We start from the raw sequence: 19,172 nt of genomic DNA on the forward strand, positions 1-19,172 counted from the left end.
ATTTTTAGGATTTTTTCAGGATCATATATGATTTTTTTTGGGATTTTTTAGAAGGTTTTAGAGATCACTAGTTCTCAAGCAAGATCACATCATTTTTTCCCAATGTCTAGCAAGGTGTAGGACATGATAGAGCAGAAAGTTGGTGGATAGACAAAGATGGATAAGAAAGGAGTATGAAGCAAGTGAAAGTGATCCTCAAGGACACACTCCTCAAGAGTACCCAAGCTAGGGAAAGATAGCCATATAAAGTAGGTTTTGGATAATCAATGGAAGTAATGAGAAAGATAACATGTGGGATAAGCAATGAAGCCAACAAGTGAGATAGCATGAAGTGTGTAGTCCAAAAGAGTGGCCATGTCAAGAGACCTATGAGAACCATGTTTCATTTATTATGATCAAGACCAATGGGTCAACTAGATAGTATAGCAACGAGATAGAGCAATAGGAATAAAGCTCAAGATAGAGGCTATGAGTGAATGGGAGAGCACAATAGAAAATCTCCTGGATAAGATAGCCAATATGCAAAGATAGCTCAACATTTTCAAGATCAAAGAGAGAAGAGGGGATAGATGGATGGTGGAAGAACTACACATGATGCCTGTTTGCTAGGTTTTCATCATGGTACTTATCCAAGGTGTCACAAGAAGTAGTTTTCACCATAGGATGGATTTATTTCTCTTTACTTTTGCTACCAAGGTGCCACAAGAAGTGGTTTTCACCAAGGCATATTTTCAATTTTTTCATTTTTTCTATATATTTTTTTTCTTTTTGAATTTTTAGAAAGAGCTGAAGCTTTTTGAATTTAGATAGTGCTCCTCTAGGAAAGATAAGCCATGATAAGACAAGACCATAGAAAGGTATGCTCAAAGATGTTGATAGGGTGATGAAAGGGAAATGGTAGTAGGAAGAATATATGGAGGATAAGAGTTCATTTATAGAAAGGAGGTGTAAGCTTTAGAGGATTTCATGTGGGTAGCTAAAATATTGGACAACATCAACATTGACACACACCTTGAAGGGTATTGGAATGATGGAGGAATCATGGATGAAATAGCTTGAGATTTAGATGTATGAAGTGGTAGAAGAGATTTGGACAAAAGTGGAATGGAAGGCTTTGGAATATTTTTAGAAAGATTTTTGGAAGAAGATGGAATGGAAGCCTTTGGAAGCTTGAATGTCAACTTTGAAGTATTTTCAATATTCAAGTCTTTTAAAAGAGACTTGGGAATCCATATAGCTTTAGATTTTCCTTTGGATACTTCAAAACATATTTCTTCAATAATGGGTTTAGGAACCCATATTTTCTTTGATTTACCTTTTTTAATAGTGGACCTTTGCGGTCTCTTTTTTGCATTTTCCTTCTTAGCATTCACATGTCGATTAGATGGGACATATTGATCTTTCTTTTTCAATGAATTCTTATGTTTATTCTCACTTCCAAAGGACTTGGGATTTGTGGATGAATAAGAATGATATGACTGGTTTAGATGTATAGATGGGTGAAAAGTCATCAAGGATGAGTGTCTTTGTTGATCTTGAGGTAATATAGGAGAGCTAGGGAATGAGCTATGAGTGAATGTAGGAGATGGAGGAACATAAGGCCCCAATATGGATGGAAAGTTTAAATGCTTTAGCTTAGATGGATAAGGACCAAGGATAGATTTAGAAGATGCAAAGGGATAGTGGGAAGGGATATCAACATCTTTAGAATGAGCAACATTGTCAAAGCCATTAATAGACTCATGAGTACCTTTGATAGGATCAACATTTTTAATAGTAGCACTTGAAGCTTGAGCACAATTTTGAAGTGGATATGGAGAAGTAGAACATGAGGGGATGCTTTGATCTTGACAAGTAGCTTTGGATAGCATATGAAGAGAACTTTTCTCATAATTTTCAATAAGCTTAAGGGAGATAATGGAAGTGGTATCTTCATCATACATAGGAGATGGACAAGATATAGGATATGGAGGGGAAAAATCTTGAAAGAGATGAAAGGGTGCTTGATCTTGATCTTTCTTGACATTTATAGCTTTTTCTTTTTGAGAGTCCTCTTGACATGGAGCCACTTCTAAGGACAAGGGAGAATGAAGAGTGAAGATAGGTATTGATGGTTTGTCTGTTGTGTCCAAACTATTGATGGTTGCTATATAAGTGAAGATGTTTTTCTTCTAGCACTTCAACTAGTTCCAAACCTGCATGTGGATTCTTGGAGATAGAATAGATTCAAGATTAGTGTATTCTAGGCTTTTCATTGATGTGTTGTGCATATATGGATAGAGTCATAACCACCATTCTATCTCAATGCATCACCTCCCTTTCCCTTTCTACATTTTGATTTCAGTCTCATTTTCCCTTTTCCTTCAAAGAATAGCTAGGTGCATCTGAATAGCAAATGAAACTATCCTTCTCCAAAGATTTAACCTTAGAGGACAAGTCCCACACTTGGAGGTTGTTTCCATGTTGCACAAGGTTTCTTGAGGGTCATACCTCAGGTAGGGGTGTAAACTTTTGTGACAACAATTTTTGGCATGCCCGGTGGGACACAGATTTTAGGCTCATAAGTCCTCTAGTTAGCTAGTTGCAATCTTATTCCCTAATAATTTGGGTGTTATTCTTAGTGCCATTAGCCTTTGAAGGTGTTTATCTAACACCATGGTGACTCTAGTACAAGTATAATGGTTTCAAATAGACCCAGTGTTAGTATGTAAAGATCATTCTTGATCTTTTTGTGATTTTAAATTTTTTTCTATGAAATTGTAGATTTTATGAAACTCTAACAATGGACACATTTCATAGAAATAGCTACTATTCTTTCCCATATCATGACAATACTATTCCTCAACCCTCATATTGCTAATGTCAATCTCAACCCCAAACTGTTTATAGTCATTCTACTCAAAATTATTACTCTTCTCCTACCCCTGTTCACCAGTCCCAACATCCCCATATAAAGAGCTTAAAGAGATGATGTTGGAGGCCCAAAGATAGATGTACTACCTATACTAGGAATTCCAAGAGAGGAGTGAGAGGATGGATGCAAGGAGTGAGCATATGGACACATGGAATAAGAAAATTTATGAAAGCCATGAGCAATTGTTGGACCTTGGTAGGTGGCTTGATGAGGTTTCAAGGTGACATGAGATTGAAAGAAAGTAGGAGAAGATGGCATACAAGACCTATCTCCAACAAGAAGAAGAAGAGAGGGAGAGAATGAGACATTTTAAGGAGAATCTTGCAAGGCAAGTTGCTATAGCAAGAGAAGAGGAAATGAGGCTACATTTGGCTCATTCTCAGACCAAAGAAGTAGAGGCAACCCCTTCTCCAAAATATGTCATCCCAAGCTTCAAGAAGCCCCCTCTGCAAGAGCCTGCTGTTGTAACCCCTCCACTCACTGTGCAAGAAAGATGGTTGGGTCATGAGCCTTCCATAACCATCACCATTTCACTCTTTAAGGGTGGACTGATTGTGTGGATTCTTGATGGTCCAAACATGGAGTTTTGGGAGAGTGAAACAAAGCCCACAAAGATACCATGGTAGGAGTTATAGCCTGCTAAGGATGACAAAGAGGTAGCTATTGAGCTAAAGGAAGAGGACCCAATCCTCTTATTTGATGAGCTTCCCTCTTTTGTTGAGGAGGAAGAAGAAGATGAGGTTGTTCATTCTTTTGAGGAACAAGTCATGGCTTTTGAGCCTTTACAAGAAGATGAGGATCTACTGTTGGAAAAGGAAGAAGATCACTTATTCCAATAGATAGTCCTCCATGATATCATGGATGAGGAAGAGAGCTTCAAGGATAGCTTTGTCCTTGAGGCAAAACATATTGATATGCATGAGGTTTCCCCACAACCTATGCATTTTATTACAATAGAACAAGAGGACTCTGATGAGGAAACTTTTTGGGATGAGATGAAGATATTCTATTCATCTTTGGACATGAAATGGTCCACTCCTTCATCAGATAGATATTCATGAGTTGTAACAATAACAAGTGGAGAGTCACACGATACCAATAGCTCCCAAGGAAGTGGTTCATGGGTAGCATGAGCAAGAGGTGGAGATTTTTTCTTCACAAGGAGAGGAGGAGCCACTTCCAAACTAGCAATATCCCAAGGTTGCAGAGCACAACAATATGGTCAAGGCTGATTACTTAGACCCAATGCCATCAAGAGGGTTCCCCATAAGGCATCTAGCTCTGCAACAAATCAAACAAGTTACCTCTAGTCATGCTCATTCTATAGCATGAGGAAGAAGATCACAAAGAGGAGAGAGTATGTTTTTCTCCACAAGGTAATGCCCCAATGCTAGAAAGCTTCATTGTTTTCAGCATTGGGAGGAAGGTATTCCATGTAGTAGTATGTTTGTTATACTTGCTTCTATTTTTAGATGGCCACGTGCATGGAAGAAAAACTAGCTTGTAAGGAAGGGCAACTATTTCAACATGCTAGTCAATGGTTTTGTTTGATATTCTTGTGTTGTGAATACTTGTACATAGTAGAGTAGGCATTTCCAGCTTTCCAAGAAGTGCATGAGCACATTTGCTCCTTTTTTGTAGTTATTCTGAGCTTTCCAGAGCTCCCCAGAGTTTTTGTCTTTTGTTGGTTGCAGAATTTTGTGAAGTTACAAGTGGGATAATGCATCATTTCTTGGTAGTGACTCTATGCCCAATGAATTGCTTAAGGCTACTAGTCTATACTTAGCATGCAAGCATCCCCTCCAAGTTACCAAGAATGTTGGCCATTTTTTCCCCCATTCATCCCATCATTGATAATTGATTTGAGAGATTTTCAATGGGATAGATTATTTGATGTGGGTTAACATGCTTTTTGGTCGAGTTAACATCTCATGTTAACACAGTTTCTTCATGTACTGAGTTGGCTTGGTTTCTTTATGTGTTGAGCTAGTTTAGCTTATTCATGTGCTAAGTTGGCCCATTTTTCTTTCATGTGCCAAGTTTCATGTTAACACACATTTTTATGCCTGGTTAACATTCTATGTTAATCATTTGGTGGGCCAATTTACTCATCGTCAAATTAAAGATCATCTATGGTTGTCACTATGTCGCTATGCAAAGTTGCAAGGTAGTTTTTTCATGCAACATAGCGAGCACTTTCCAAGTTGGGCTCATTTTTCCTTCATGTGTTGAGTTTTGTGTTAACGCTTATTTTTTGTCAGGGTTAATGTTTCACTTTAGCCATAATCATTGCTATCTCTTCAATTGAACATTCAAGAAATGTGTCAACCAATAGTTTCATGCCACATGGTGGATCCTTATTATGCTAGGTTGCTTTTGATCGAACGATGGTCATATTTTCACATTGCTTCCCTTTGTTCTTGCGAAGATACAATGGCCATTAGATCTTAGATGCATCTTTGGAGTTTCTTCACCTCATCTCAGCTGTCCATGTTTATAAAGGAAGATCTGATCTCGGTTGTGTTTTATTCATCAGTTGGGGATATTTTTGCAGCATCTAAACCGTCCATATTGAAAAGAAGATCTACACCAACGGTTTACATCTTTGCAGGGCAAATCAGATTTTTCCATGTTGGTCAACACTGTATTTTTGTAGCGGGTTAACTTGCATGTTATCCTATCTCGCATTTTCTTTGACAGTGGTGCAAATTTATTTGTTGCGGCCATGCCACGCTAGAAGGATTGGTCTTTAATGTTGAATGATATCCTTTAGCCTTTTTTGCACAATGTCTCTACATCTCCATGCCTCATCAATGATTATAATGATCAAATTTTATGGATTTGATTTCTTATGACTAGATGCATTTGTCTTTGCCCTTCTTGTCTCTTCTATAGTAGATTGTATTTCATGATCAGATTTAGTTCTTATATTCATTCATTATTTCTCTTTGTAACTTGACTCCACCTTTGGTTGGGGTTTGAAGTTCAAGTTTGATTGGAGTTATGCCTAAGCTCTTTAAAAGGTAGTTGTAAATACTTTTTTTTGGGTTATGCTCTGCCTACATTTTTTGTAGTAGCATTATGCTATGTAATTTCTTGCCTTCCATTAATGAAATAGTTTTCCTTCCTTACCTCTTCTTTCCATTTATCAAATGTGCAAATATCTTGCCTTTTGGTGGGTGTTTCTTTCTAGTTTTCAAGGTTTGTATGTTGTGTCCAAATTATTGATGGCTGCTATATAAGTGAAAATGTTTTTCCTTCCAACACTTCAACTAGTTCTAAACCTACATGTGGATTCTTGGAGATAGAATAGAGTCAATACTAGTGAATTCTATACTTTTCATTGATGTGTTGTACATACATGGATAGAGTCATAACCACCATTTTATCTCGGTGTATCACCTCCCTTTCCCTTTTTGCATTTTGAATTCAATCCCCTTCTCCCTTTTCCTTCAAAAAATAGTTAAGGTGCATTCAGATAGAAAAGGAAACTGGCCTTATCTGGAGATTCAACCTTAGAGTGCAACTCCCACACTTGGAGGTCATTTCTATGTTGTACAAAGTTGCTTGAGGGTCCTACCTTAAGCAGGGGTGTAGACTTTTGTGACAACAGGTTCCATGAGAGAGAACTTAATATAGGAGAAGCTAATGATAGCCTAAGTGGACATTTTGGTGTAAGAAAAACCATATAACTAGTACAAAGGTTCTATTATTGGCCAAAGTTAGCAAGGGATGTAACCAAGTACATGAAAGACAAAGGAGGAATGAGCAATGTAGGTCTTTATCAACCTTTACCAATTCCAAATAGGCCATGGGATTGTGTAACTATGGATTTTATTGTAGGTTTACCAAAAACCAAGCAAGGGTATGATAGCATTTATGTTGTTGTTGATAGATTTAGCAAAATGGGGCATTTCTTTCCATGTATCAAAACTAATGATGCAAGTCATATTACCCATCTATTTTTTAAGGAGGTTGTATGGATTCATGGACTCTCATTAAGCATTGTGTTGGATAGGGATGTTAAATTTATGAGCCATTTTTAGAAAACTTTGTGGAAAAATATTGGTACAAACATGTCATTTGGTTCAGCTTACCATCCCCAAATTGATGGTAAAAATGAAGTAGTTAATAGGACCTTAGGAAACCTTCTAAGGTTCCTAACTGAGGAATATGGTCAAACTTGGGATGTTATCATTTCATAAGTAGAGTATGTCTGTAACAATAACAACGATAAGACCACTAGAAAAAGTTCTTTTGAGATAGTTTATGGAATGCATCCAAGGGGTGTATGTGAACTAAGGTATCTTGGTGATATGGATCAGAGGAGTGGTCCTGTTGAAGACTTTGATAAAACCATGAAGGAGATTCAGAAGCAAGTCAAGCAAACCATCCAAGCTAGCACTCAAAAGCTCAAGGCCAAAGTGGATGAAAAAAGAAAGGATATTTAGTTTTATATTGGGGGCTATGTAATAGTCCATTTGAATAAAGGAAGGCTTCAAAAATATGTTCCTACCAAGCTACAAATGAAGAGGGTAGGGCATTGTAAAATCTTTGCAAAGTATAGACAAAATGACTATAAGGTGGACTTACCTTTAGATTTAGGCATATCCCCTATTCTCAATGTCCAAGACTTGGTGATAGTTAAAGGCACATTACCTCAAGTCAGCTCAAATGTTCAAGATGATCTAGAACCTATTACATCACCTAGTATCAACAAATTGAAAGAAGAGAAAGTGTTAGAATCAAGAATGAAGAAGTCTACAAGGCATAGGGTGTATATGGAATCACATTCAATGGAAGGGAAAGTCAACATTAGAGGATACTTGGGTTGCTAAGTCAGAGTTCAAGAAGGTTGGCATATCCATGGACATGTTACAATAAGGTGTAACTTAGTTTTTTTGATGGGGAGAGTATGGTGCAGGACCACCTAGGTAGGCTAAAGGTAGACCTAGGGCTTCTATTATGTTTTTGGCTTGTAGTGATGCTAGCCACATCACTAGATCAATAAGAGGACCAAATTGGTCCTAAGGTGAGGTTAGATAGGTTAGAAGAACCCCAAAATGCAATATGGCTCCTAGTTTCTCAAAAATTACCGATATGGCTCAATAGAGCATTTTTGGGTTTTGAGGGAAAAATAGGTTGAATAGGTGTTTGGGGGACCTTATTAGGTGTTTTTTACCTATCTAAAACCTTTTGAATAGGTTGGTAGACCATGGAGCAAGATTGAGAAACAAATATACAAAATTGCAAAAATTGCTCAATTCTTGCAAAATGAGAAACTTCTTCATGGGAGCTCTTCAACCACCAAATTTATTTGGGAACACTCTTGTTAAACCTATATAAGGTTATTCCCCATCTTTTCAATCAGTTGGAGAAACTAGAATCAATTGTGTATGGATTGTGCAAATAACAATTGAATGACAATTTTGAGTTTTTGGTGATACTAGAATGAAAGTGGATTAAGTATGCATATTTTTGTGTTGGACTAGTTAGGGGGAATTTTTTTAAGATTCAAAAAAGTGAAAGTTAGTTTTTTTGTCAAGTTTTGTGTGTTTGAATAAATTATTTTGTGTTTTAGTAGTTTGCTGGTCTAAATAAGGTTGTGAGTACAAAATGGAGTGCTAGGGCTACTTCCCATCGTATCCATTATATAACCTTTTTGGATTTGGAACTAGGATCCATGTAATTTATGTATAGCAATGGAGGGTCCTTGTAATGCACATCATTGGGTTTTAGAGTGATGCCCTAGGCAAGCCATAAATGTTTGATTAGGGATCATAAATCAATAAATGAGCTATGGAGTGGATTTAAAGGTTTGATTCTTCAATCCAAGCACATGGTGAGTAAGAAGAAGGTGTAGGATAACCCTAATATGGAGGAGAGTTTTGGTGAGGTTTCAAAACAAGGTTTTGAAGAAAAAAACACTCAAACCCTTGAAATTCTCAAAATAAGGCTAAATTTTTTCTTGTTCTATACAAACAAGTTGGGGGTTTAAGAATTCCAAAATCTTCAAGTTCACTACAAAGGATACTTGGAATGATAATTTGTTTGGGTACTTGTTAAGGGTTTTTTTCAAAATATCTTAGTTTTTATATTGACTGGTTTAGTTTTAGTTTTTATTCATTGTATCAAGGCATGGTATTAAAATTGACCCTCAGAAGGTCAAAGCCATCATGGATATGTCTCCTCCCAAGACACCCTGATAGCTTTATTCTCTCTAAGGGAAGTTGCAATCAGTTAGACGATTTAACTCATAGCTAGCATACAAGTGCCAACCATTTACACACTTGCTCAAAAAAGACCAAAATTTTAGGTAGGATCCTATTTGCTAGTGTATCTTTGAACATATGAAGCAATACTTGGCTAACCCACCTATTCTAGTTCCACCAGATGCTAGGAGAGCATAAATAGTATACATAACAACTACCACCATAACACTAGGTGTACTTTAGCACAACTTGATGACAAAGTAAAAAAGAGAGCTATTTACTACATCAACCACACTCTAGTTGGTTATGATCTTAATTACACATGCATGGAAAGCGTTTAACAGTGGTTTTCACCACTCAAAAGCTATGCTATTACATGTTGAGTCATACTATGTAACTTATATCTAAGATTGATCCTTTAAAATACATGTTATCATGCATAGTACTCATAGGTCACCTAGCCAAATGGGTCATGCTTCTTGGTGAATTTGACACCCAATATGTTGATAAAAATGACATCAAAGGACTTATAGCTAATCACTTGGCTGATGTGCCTTTGGTTGTTGATCAACCTCTCATTATGGAGTTTCTAGATGAACATCTCTACCTAATAGAGGAACAACCATCATGGAAACTATACTTTGATGGATCTTATACATCCCATGGTTCTCATGCTAGTATATTGTTGGTCACTCCTCAAGGTGACTACATTCATAATTCTTTCAAACTTTAGTTCCAATGCACTAACAACATCTCAGAGTATGAAGCTCTTATTATAGGGCTCAAAATAGTAGTTCAGTGGAATATCACAGAGCTATAGGTCTTCGGAGATTCACAACTAATTATCAAGCAAGTCCTTTATGAGTATCAAAAAATGGATGATAAACTCCAATCTTACAAAGAATTTGTAGATCAACTAATGCAACACTTCACTTAGATCCAATTCACACAAGTTCCAAGGTTACAAAACAAGGTAGTAGATGCCATGGCTACTATTGGTTCACTCTAAGAGATCCCTTAAGAAGCTACACAATATGAATTCTTAGTCGAGCAGCTATACGAGCCCACATACGAGAATGATAAATCAACATGGGTATGTATCTTGGTTGGTCCCCAATCTCTATGGTACCACAAAATTCATGCTTACCTACAAAATGGTATCATATCCCCATCTCACAGAAAACCAATGCCAAACCTCTTTTGTAGAGCCTCCCACTATACTATATAGCTAACATTCTATATCGTTGAGGTTATCATGATACTCTCCCTCTCTCTCTTGGTGTTTAGACTAAAACAAGGCTACAATGACTCTAAAAGAGGTACACACCAAACTTTGTGGTTCTCTTAGCTAAAAAAATACCTAGAGATGGATATTATTGGCCTACTCTAGAACATGATGTTTGTGACTTTGTCAAAAGGTGTCTACATTTTTAGTAGTATGCAAATTTAATACAAGCTCTAACTCAAAATCTTCAACCCATTGCACCACCATGGCTGTTTGCATGTGACCTTGTAGGTGTTATTGCACTTCCATCTTTAGAAGGCCACAAATAGATAATCATTGCAATAGATTATTTCACCAAGTGGGTAGAAGTAGTCCCACTAGCCACTGTCATAGGAGTTCAAGTATCAAAATTCATCCTCTATCATATCGTAAGTCACTTCGGTATCCCTACTACCATTTTCATAGACCATTGAGGTAACTTTGAAAACCTCAATATGGAAGAGTTGTGCTCCTCCCTCTTTATTCACCAAAATTTTTCTAGCCCCTACTTCCCATAAGGTAATAGTCAGGATGAGGCAACTAATACAACCCTACTCAAGATCCTCAAGAAAGTTGTTAATGATTGCGATTGTGATTGGCATTTACAAATCAACCCTGCCCTATGGGCCTATTACACTTCATTTCATACATCCACATGCACAACCCCATACTCCTTGGTCTATGGTATTGAAGTAGTCTTACCTATTGATGTTGAACTCCCATCCTTGCAAATTTCTTTGTGAGGACATATATTAGATGAGGATTATTGAGTAGCTAGACTCACACAACTAGACCTACTTGATTAAAAATGAGAACAAGCCTATAACCATCTCATAGTTTATCAAAATGGCCTCAAGTAAAACTTCAACAAGAAGGTTCACCCATGGAAATTTCAAATAGGTGACATAGTCCTTAAAGAAAATATGAAAGTTTAGATAGGTTGAGAAAAGAAGGGCAAGTTTGAGCCCATGGCTTGGTTTGTATGTGGTCACATCATCTTTCAGCTTAGGAGCATATCAACTATCAACATTTGAAGGTGAACCACTAAATTATCCCACCAACATCATTAACCTTAATAATTTTTATGCCTAAAACTCTCAATGTATTCTACTAATCCTATGGAAAAAACCAAAAAATCTAAATACTCCTAGAAAAAAAGAGAGAAAAGAAGTAGAAAAAAAGTGTCCAACAATGAAAACTTGGTAGTTCAAGCACCTTGGATAGGTATGATGAAAACTTAGCAAATAGGTGCCTTGTGTAACCTTTTCATTATCTATTAGTGGTCCCTATCCCTCCACCACTTTTCCCCACATCTCATCATCCATCTGGGTATTTTTTTCAAGGTGTTCCAATGGTCCCATTGTTGCACTATCCCCATCGTTGAGCTAGGAAATTAAATCAAAGAAATCTATCATATCATGACCCTTACTATGTATATCATATCCATGTATCCTATTCATTGTATCCTAACTTGTGTCCCATATCCATGTATCATACCCCTTGTAAAATAGTGTACCATATTTTGATTCTCGCTATCTCCTCATCCTAAGATTTTTTATGTTGTCCTATATCAGATCCATTCGGCTATCCTATCATATTGAGCTTTTGTATGGGAATACCTTACAAATAATTTGGTTTTTTAGCTGTATATTCCTTGCACATCAGTCCTTATCTTAGTATCATTGTATATCTCTCACCTCTTCATGTCAGTTCATGTTTAATCATAATTTACAATTTCTCCTAGCTATGCATTTCAAAAAGTCTTCATGCGAGATCCTTTGTCACCCAAGTGTTGTCCTAAAAGTTTCAATTTTCCTACATCCCATCACCACTCTAGATACCACTGATAGATCCTTCTAGGATATAGATTTCCTCTTGTCCAATCCTATTCTGTACATCTCTTGTCCTACCAATCTCTTTAGCAAAAGGTTATTTTTTATGGATTTACTCTCTCTTTTGATATTGGATTTCAATTTTGGTTATTGATTATATTTTACAAGAAATTTGGTCATTCCCTCTTCAAGGTTTTGATTAGGTCTTTTTCATCTTATTTTCTACTTGTGAGCTAGTCGAATATGATCCTTGCATGTTCCAAACATGTGATCACTTGTGGTTACATGATGCACTTGGGAAATATCATTTTCTTATAGGTTATCCTGTATCATTTCTACTTTGATTTCTTTGAGATTCATGTGTGATGCTATGGAAATCTTTGTGTGTTTGTTTTGAGCCAGTCCTATGTAATATTGGTAAAAAGGCCTTGATTTTCTTTGTGACCTTGGCATATCTCCAATATTCCTATATCAAAATTAGTGCTCAACTACATGGTGGTGCTCCCCTTTGGAACACCCCCATGCTCAAGCTTCAATGGATTCCTTCACACCTCACTTCCATTGAAACACAAGCCATTTTTCCACATCCTATCTAAGAATCCCATCCAATCAATCCTATAATCATGATACAATATCTCTCTCAATCCCTCCAATATCTATGGAAAATCCCTCCCCATCCCAAAACTAATATCTTAACCCATGGTTATTCTTGTGTACATGGTTCTCCCTTTTTTTCATTCTCCCATAGTGAGAGTACGAGTCCCTATTAATCCTCTTTTAGCCAATCTGAGGCCTCCCGCTTGCCCCAAATTCTTGTACTTTTCAAGAAGTCATTGGGCTACATTTTCTCTCCCTACCACCTTCTCGAGAGGGCATCACATAGTCTAGTCTCTCCTCTTTCTATTCAAGACTGGGAGAACTTTTTTCTTTAAAATTCTTCTTTGTGTCATCTATCTTCAAACTTCTTTGAAATAGTATTGTTCCAACACTATCTCAAAGAGGGAAAAAATGTAGACACCTAAAACTGATTACTTCATTTAAGTAATCCCATTTATTCATCTCCTAAGGCATCATAGATTAAGTATTTACTATTTAATTAATCTATTGTAGTTAATTAATTAATTTAATCAACTATAGCCCAATTGATAAAATCAAAGGACAAACCCAAAGTCTAATTATCAATTAAATCCCTATTATCCTATTAAATTAAATAAATGTATAATATCTATTTAATTTAATCCCCAAAATCCCTTTTGATTTAATAAATCAAATCGATCCCCAACCTCTAACTATTCCTAAATCCTATCATTATCCAAATCTGACCCATTCACCCATGCCAACCTTGCTTGACCAACTAATTGACCCACCTCATTAGTGTTAGCCCACTTGCATCCTAATCGCCTCCTAAACTAAGCCTAATCTCCTCCCTAAGCACATGCATAACTTTAACCAAGGATTAATAAGTCCTAAGCCAAATCAAAGTTAAACTTCTATCCTATCCTTGTTACATTCCTATCCAAGATCATTAATGGATCTTACATATATTAATGACCCATTTAATGCCTTTTACATCCCTCTTCCACTCTCCTCCTCACTCATAACTCCCTTTGATCCTTCACTTTGACCATTCCTTCATACCCAATCCCCTTGTGACACTTGTCATAAGGCTATGGATTTGAAGAAGTACAATCTATGTGCTCCCCTTTTCTTGCATCCTATCCCTTCTTCATCCTTTCTCCATCCTTGCATCTTGGACCTCCATCCTCACATCCTTGGCCTATAAATGAAACCATCTACCTTCAAAAAAAGAATCAAATCTCATGTAAGCTTATAATGTCCCTTTGAAGAATAAATCATCAAAACTCACCTTTACCATGCAAGAATCCATACTCACCCTATACACTGTTTTATCCATTTGAAGGTTCACATCCATTGAAGGCTTGAAGAAAATTCAAGCATACATCCCTATCATTGGACACATCTATACAATCAAGGAGGATTTTTGGGTGCCCTACCTTTGTTTTGTATTCCCTTTTGTGCATCCTTTTGTCTAATCTATATGTGAGTTTAGTCTTTGGTTTGTGAATGTTATAACTCTTGTTTAGTGTTATTTGCATGCTAACTTCCTTAGCTCTATAGGCCTAAGTAAATCTCTCAATAGAGTGCTTACTTCATTTCAAGTGTTAAATCCTTTAATCAAGGTGAACCTAACATTATTTGTAAAGCTCTTAATAGGGTAGACCTCTCATAGGGTAGATCATCAAAAGTGATCAAATTTATAGCCCTAACAAGATAAGTTTGTCACTACAATAGTGAAGATTTGTGGTTGTCATCCCTACCCCAATTCTAGCTTCACCTTGGAGGGTTTCTAGGTAACTAGAATATATTGTCTGATGTGTTTACATTTTCATAATTGATGGATGTGGTATATAGTTAGATCTATTTTAACAATTGAAATTTTAAGTTATGTTATGCATAATCTAGACATGAGATGGATAATATGGTGAATGTAGTCAGGTTGTTTTGAAGGTTAAAAGTTTTAGTGATCTTGATTAACCCCCCTCTTGGTATATTAGTTTCCCAATAAACTTCCAATAATTGGTATTAGAACAAAGTTCTTTTAGAAGGAGTTTAACCACTTGAGAGTTGAGATCTTGGAGATGGAGGCCTATGATTTGGGAAAGATTATTGACAATCAAATGATTGAAATCCAACTCATACTACAATAATCAAGAGAGTAATTGAGAGAATCCCTAAGGAAATGAAAGGATATGGCTATTCAACAAAATGAGACACTCTATTAAGAAGTTGATACCCAAGGATTATTTGACAATGGAAGTTCCAATGAAAGTGATGCAACTATTGTAGATCTATTGGAAAAGAACAATATTCTGAATGAAGAAGCCAAAGGATTGAAAAGAGAACACTAAATCCAATTAGTAAGGTTATGTGAAGTGAATGCACAAAAGAAGAAAGATGAAGAAGATAAATATTTGGTTGAAGAAGACAAAATAAAAATGGATATTAGGCTTTAAGAAAGATCATTTAATGTACAAAAACTTACAAACACTTATGTAAACATGATGAATCAACTGATGCTTGCAAATCAAGAGCTGAATAGTAAGTACATGGAGATAGAAAAAATGAGATCACAAAGTGACCAATTGAGGAATGAGCTAAGATTTGAGAAGGAACTCATGGAAAGGATGAACAAGCCTAGTGAAGCAATAAGATATTTTGAAGAACTAATGAGATCACCAAGGTCTTCTAGTGACACCTCTAGATTAGGGCATATCAAACACCAGTCATGTACTAAGAAAGGAAAATCATCCAAGAGTGGAGAGAAAAGAAATGAAAAAGAAAAAGGAAAACCTACATGCTATCATTGTGGAAAAATTGGACTCACAACAAAAATTTGCAGAAACAAGACTGGTAAGAGAAACCCTAAACCTAAGTTTACAGGTAACTATTTTAATTACAAGAAGCAAGGTCATTATGCATGTGAATGTAGATTAAAGATGAGCAATACATCTATTGCACCTAGATTTGAGGGATATTGCTACAATTGTCAAAATTATGGACATAGAGCACATGAATGTAGATCACAGGTAAAGTCTAGCTAGACAACCAAAAAGAAAGATAATGCACCTAAGAGAGGTAACTCTTACAATTAGGATTATCAAACATGGTATAGATGCCATTATTGTGGAGAGTACGGTCATATTATAAAAAATTGCATAAGAACACATTTTAGAGGCAATTACAAGAAATGGTTGAATGGAAGCATAGTTTTTTTTAGTTGTCACAAGATTGGACATGTGAGTAAGAATTGCAAGACTTGAGTACCAACACCAAACAATGAACACATCAAGGGAAAAGACAAAGGGGATGTAAAACAAACAAAGGAGATGAGTCAAACCTATAAGAAGAAGGTAGAAGCTAGAAGTAATGGAACACATGAAGTTGAGATCACCCAATCCAATGGAGAAGGTGATCACACTGTCTCAAATCGATCAATATAGGTATGTAAGGAATTGCATATTTAAGAAACATATCATAAATTAGTTCCTACCATAAATTGCACCAGAAGTTCATATTTGCATAAAATAAGATTCATTAGAACATAATCATGAAAATAACTAAGTAGTGGAATCATTTTCATTATTGATGCTGAGCATCAGTACTACCATCTGTATTGATCGAGCATTTCATTATGGACCAAGTACTTAAAATGACTGAATTGATGTGTTGGCTAAGTTAGATTGCATTAATTGAGTTGTATAATGGGTGAGTTATCATCGATACCACCTAGGGTTATTATGATTCATGATGTACGAAGTTGTTATACATGTAAATTGGTGAAGTCAGAGATTATGAATATTTTTTGGCATACCATATAACTGTGTGATGGAGTATTAAAGCATGAGTTCAAGATTGTTGAGAAGAAAGTGTTAGTGCCTGCCCTAGATTTTTTGAGAAATTTAAAAATTGAATGGATCAAGGTTATGACCTAAGTTAAATTCATGACATAGAGTTATGGTTGGAGAATGGGCCAGTCAAAATCACAAAGAAGATTATTCATGCTATCATAGGATACCCAATGTTTAATAAAAATAAGACTATGCAATGCTAGAGAAAAGAAATAGTAGAGGAAAACACTAAGGCCAAGTGGAATGGAGTTGGCATGCCGATCTCAAAAATTACTGATCCATAGATTTAGTTTGTAGTGAAAGAGATTGCACACAAATTCTACCAGTCAAGCCAACTTAACAGTGTGCCATGTATTGCTGTAGATCAGACTTGTAAGATTGTGATAAAAGACCATGGATATGATCTTGTTGAGCTCCAATGGTTACAACTAGTAGAGAACCTACTATCATTCAGAAAGGCTAAGAATTCAATGTTTAAGTTTGGATCATTAATAATGTCTATTTTCTTTTATACTTAGAGTTATTTTCCTACTATTGGAAATATTGTGTGGAAACAAGGTAAACCTACTACCAAGCAGATAAATTAGTATATTGCAAATTTAGGAGATAGTTTTGAGAATGTACTAGATAACTATTTTGATAAATTAAAATAAATAATGAGGAAAAGAACAAGGATTCCTACATCCTTAGTTGATAAATACTACAATGATGTGTGTTTTCTAGTTGACACTAACTACACACATGTTCAAGTAGTTAACCCAAGAGTAGCCTGGCTAAATTAAACTTTTGGATATGAGATTGATATAAGTGATATGAATACAATAATTACTGCACTACTTACTGAAGAAGTTGATGCAAAGGTCAAGGCTTTTGGAAAATATGAAGAAGCAAAAGTAAGAATAACAATAGATATAAAGATTCCTTCTAGTGACAAGAAGAGGAAGAAAATTATAAAAGACCTAGGAGGGAAACTAGGTACACAAACTAAAGGTGAAGGACCTTTAATGACCACACAAGGTCTTGAAGAGGATCAAGATAGTGATGGTGATGCTGAGCAAGAGGAATAAAGTGTAGAAAAATAGGGTGAATCTCTACACTAGTACATTTCCCCTTGTTTTTCTACCAAATTTTTTGACCAAAGGCCATGTTGGCCTATGATTTCATGTTTAAAAAAATTCTTATCTCTATGTTGGTCAAAATTTTGACCAACTTAGGTTCATAATTAAAAAAAGAGAAAATTTTAGCTTCATAGCAAAGATTGGCAATAGGGCGGGGACTAACCGACGATAGAGGGATCATGCAAGCATGAGAAACCCACCATATTTAGAGCCCTTACACAAAAAGCACCCCACACACATGTTGCTTTCTTCACTGCTAGTCATTTTGAAGCTTCAATCTTTGCTATAGGTGATATTAGGCCAATGGATGGATTTGGATTTGCTCCTAAGATCTGCTGGAAGCCCCAACTTTGGGATGGGACTGGGGTTATAAATACAAATTTTAGTTCCTTGAGTCAACCATTACTCACATCTACCTACTTGAGACATTCTATTAGTACCTTGATCACCTATGGCCATTCTCTCTATTCATGTGAAGTTACTTGAGTAATTGAAGGTTGTGATGATAAGTGGCTGGGTCAATAACGATGAGTTTTGGGTATAGAGTTATGTCTATAGTGTCTGGGTCAATATTAGAGTCAATCTTCTCCACTTTTTCTTTATTTCCTTGGTATGATTCTATCAAGCACTAAATCCCTTGCTTCTCATAGCTCACCCCCTATGTGATGAATTCAATCCATTCATTATACAAAAATTGTCCTAGAAATGTGAGAGCTTTTTGAGGTAAAATGTTTGAAGCTAAGATCGAACATGGTTGTTTTCTCATATGAATTTTTGCTACTTCTCAATCAAGGAGGAGGGATAGGTGAAAGGGGTATGGAAGTTAGGAATAGAGATGGGGATAGGAGCTCCCATTGCCTGGGCTGAGCTGGGTCTAGTTCGACTAGCCAAATCAAGAAATCTCCTACTGTCTGGGGTTTGAGCAGATGGTGTTATGGATGATTTTGTGGGTGAACAAGAGACTATACATTTCTTTTACATTCTCTTCATTTGGAGCCATCAGATGCCCAATTTGGTTAAAAAATATAGGCAGTTACAACAAGTTTTCTCTTTCATCCCAATTTAGCAATACACACATTCCCTTTTGATTTACTAGAAAGATTTGATTTCTACCTACTTTTTGATGAGATTTAAAAGATTCCTATTATTTGAGGATCTACAACTGAATTTCAAGCCATGATGTTCTAACCCAAGGATAATGCATGGAATGAAATATATAGCTCTTAATTAAGTAGGGCTCAACATGCAAATTTAAGGTTTTGTTTCACAATGGCTCTGTCAGGATCTTTATTGTCATACAGGGATTAGACATTGAAATTCCAATATTTGATGAAAAGGCTAAAGAAAAATCAAACCCCTTATGGAAATGAATATGGTGGGTCTTCTACAACTACTAATTTTT

Source organism: Cupressus sempervirens, chromosome 2 (assembly GCF_028749045.1).
Source record: "Cupressus sempervirens isolate cs-2001-9-10 chromosome 2, ASM2874904v1, whole genome shotgun sequence".
Taxonomy (NCBI): Eukaryota; Viridiplantae; Streptophyta; class Pinopsida; order Cupressales; family Cupressaceae; genus Cupressus; species Cupressus sempervirens.